The 3,518-nt window shown below is 46.6% G+C and overlaps 1 long non-coding RNA gene across 1 annotated transcript; it reads left to right on the top strand.

The window, feature by feature from the left end:
* The first annotated feature begins 1,264 nt into the window (after nt 1-1,264).
* Nucleotides 1,265-1,740, top strand: LOC121559805. Its single transcript, XR_005998823.2, has 2 exons — nt 1,265-1,309; nt 1,670-1,740. It is a non-coding gene; the product is annotated as an uncharacterized LOC121559805 (long non-coding RNA).
* The last annotated feature ends 1,778 nt before the right edge of the window (nt 1,741-3,518 follow it).

Raw genomic sequence — 3,518 nt, 5'->3', positions numbered from 1 at the left:
GTGACCAAATACTTATTTTCCACCATAATTTACAAATAAATTCATTAAAATTCCTACAATGTGATTTTCTGGATTTTTTTTCTCAATTTGTCTGTCATAGTTGACGTGTTCCTATGATGAAAATTGCAGGCCTCTCTCATCTTTTTAAGTGGGAGAACTTGCACAATTGGTGGCTGACTAAATACTTTTTTCCCCCACTGTATATACATATTAAGTGGGTAAAACAGTATGTGAACCTTATTAAAGTGACCAGTGTTCAATGACTATGTACATAGGGCAGATATAATTCTACATGAGTTAGTTTTCATAAACTACATGAATTATGGTAAATTTTCATTGTGCCTAAATCGTTGTTACTTCAAATAATGATATTATTGAATTGTTTTTGGTTGGTGTAAACTAACGGATATGACGTTCAGTCTGGCGAACACGCTTTGCGCATCTAAACTTGTCGCGTTCACGTTCTAGTTGGAAGTAGGAAATTCAGAAATGTCCGACTTGATGACTGATTGAAAGCGGCACGTGTATATAACTACATTTACATTTAAGTCATTTAGCAGACGCTCTTATCCAGAGCGACTTACAGTTAGTGAATACATATTTTTATTTTATTTTTTTATTTTTTTATACTGGCCCCCCGTGGGAATTGAACCCACAACCCTGGCGTTGCAAACGCCATGCTCTATCAACTGAGCTACATCCCTGCCGGCCATTCCCTCCCCTACCCTGGACGACGCTGGGCCAATTGTGCGCCGCCCATGAGTCTCCCGGTCGCGGCCGGCTGCGACAGAGCCTGGATTCGAACCAGGATCTAGTGGCACAGTTAGCACTGCGATGCAGTGCCTTAGACCACTGCGCCACTCAGGAGTGAATGACCTGCAGAGAGCTGGGACCAAAGTAACAACTACAACCAGCACTTACATATAAAGTCGGACATTTCAGAGTTTTCTAGTTCTGACTAACACGTGAACGCGGCAACTCGAGCAGAAAAATACACGTGTCGTAGCTGTTATTATTATACCTCCGTGGTCGTAGCTAGACAAACATTTATACAAACGAATTGAACCGACACAACGTTGAAGAAGAGGCGCCACCTACATCATGAATGATTTTGGAAGCTACCCTCCGCCGAACTTTGGCTCTCCTCCAGGTTCGATGGTAAGACCGCCAACGTTCCATCCACCTCCTAGCAACTCCCAGCCCAGTATGTGGAACTGGTACGAGCCGCCATCCGAGCCGTGGAGCTACAACGGCCAGGGAGAAGACTGGAACGGCGGCCCCGAACCCGGTCGACCCAGAGGCTCATATGGTGAGTACTATACTAATACTAACAAGGAGAGTTATGGTACTAGTAGCGGCCTGTCTGAGAGCCCCTGGTGGACTACTGTTACCAAATCAGGTCTGTTGAAGGAAACTCCCATGACGCAATTTAGTGGGGTAGGGCCGACTAAGCGTGGCCCAGTATAATGGAGGTCTATAATTTGGGCTAGGTTGAACCAGTATCTGGGCAGAGGAGATGCTGGTTCAGGGCTAGGTCTGACTAAACTTGACTTGAAAGCACTTCTCCTGCATCATTATCAGAACAGAAGTGTCAGATTGGTGATGACTGAACTGAACCCAGCTGTAGGCTACATGTCATAATATTGTGGTATTGACCGTTGACCCACAGGCCGGAACTTCCATCGTGGACATGGAAGCGGAAGGCAGGACTATGGTCCTCCCAACAACCAGTGGAAAAAGGTAGTAAATCCACTATCAAACTAAAAGCCAGGTCTCTGATATATCTACAGGTAACTGCCAAAGTGATGGAAACACTGAGTGTACAAAACATTAACAACTCCTTTCTAATATTGAATTGCACCCCCTCTTTGCCCTCAGAACAGCCTCAATTTGTCAGGGCATGGACTCTACAAGGTGTCGAAAGCGTTCCACAGGGATGCTGGCCCATGCTGACTCAATGCTTCCCACAGTTGTCAAGTTGGATGGATGTTCTTTGGGTGGTGGACAATTCTTGATACACACAGGAAACTGTTGAGCGTGAAAAACCCAGCAGCGTTGCAGTTCTTGACACAAGCCTGGCACCGACTACCATACCCCGTTCAACTACAGTTAAATATTTTGTCTTGCTCATTCACCCTCTGAATGGCACACATACACAATCCATGTCTCAAGGCTTAAAAATCCTTATTTAACCTGTCTCCTCCCCTTAGTCTCCTCCCCTTAGTCTCCTCCCCTTAGTCTCCTCCCCTTAGTCTCCTCCCCTTAGTCTCCTCCCCTTAGTCTCCTCCCCTTCTACACCTTCATCAAAACATGGGCAACTTTGATGGGGATGGCAGCCACAAAAAAAGGAAGTCATCATGAGGGTCAAATCAAATCAAATCAAAATGCTTACTTACAGCCCTTAACCAACAGTGCATTTATTTTAAACAAAAAAGTAAGAATAAAACAACAACAACAAAAAGTGTTGAGAAAAAAAGAGCAGAAGTAAAATAAAGTGACAGTAGGGAGGCTATATATACAGTAAAATAAAATAACAGTAGGGAGGCTATATATACAGGGGGGTACCGTTGCAGAGTCAATGTGCGGGGGCACCGGCTAGTTGAGGTAGTTGAGGTAATATGTACATGTGGGTAGAGTTAAAGTGACTATGCATAAATACTTAACAGAGTAGCAGCAGCGTAAAAAGGATGGGGTGGGGGGGCAGTGCAAATAGTCCGGGTAGCCATGATTAGCTGTTCATGAGTCTTATGGCTTGGGGGTAGAAGCTGTTGAGAAGTCTTTTGGACCTAGACTTGGCACTCCAGTACCGCTTGCCGTGCGGTAGCAGAGAGAACAGTCTATGACTAGGGTGGCTGGAGTTTTTGACAATTTTGAGGGCCTTCCTCTGACACCGCCTGGTATAGAGGTCCTGGATGGCAGGAAGCTTTGCCCCAGTGATGTACTGGGCTGTAGGCACTACCCTCTGTAGTGCCTTGCGGTCAGAGGCCAAGCAGTTGCCATACCAGGCGGTGATGCAACCAGTCAGGATGCTCTCGATGGTGCAGCTGTAGAATTTCTTGAGGATCTGAGGACCCATGCCAAATCTTTTTAGTCTCCTGAGGGGGAATAGGCTTTGTCGTGCCCTCTTCACGACTGTCTTGGTGTGTTTGGACCATGATAGTTCGTTGGTGATGTGGACACCAAGGAACTTGAAGCTCTCAACCTGTTCCACTACAGCCCCGTCGATGAGAATGGGGGCGTGCTCAGTCCTCTTTTTTTTCCCTGTAGTCCACAATCATCTCCTTTGTCTTGGTCACGTTGAGGGAGAGGTTGTTGTCCTGGCACCACACGGCCAGATCTCTGACCTCCTCCCTATAGGCTGTCTCATCGTTGTCGGTGATCAGGCCTACCACTGTTGTGTCGTCGGCAAACTTAATGATGGTGTTGGAGTCGTGCCTGGCCATGCAGTCATGGGTGAACAGAGAGTACAGGAGGGGACTGAGCACGCACCCCTGAGGGGCCCCCGTGTTGAGGATCAG

Source organism: Coregonus clupeaformis, unplaced genomic scaffold (assembly GCF_020615455.1).
Source record: "Coregonus clupeaformis isolate EN_2021a unplaced genomic scaffold, ASM2061545v1 scaf2221, whole genome shotgun sequence".
NCBI classification, from domain to species: domain Eukaryota; kingdom Metazoa; phylum Chordata; class Actinopteri; order Salmoniformes; family Salmonidae; genus Coregonus; species Coregonus clupeaformis.
Note: the sequence above shows the minus strand (reverse complement) of the source record. Positions and strands in the feature narration are given on the sequence as shown.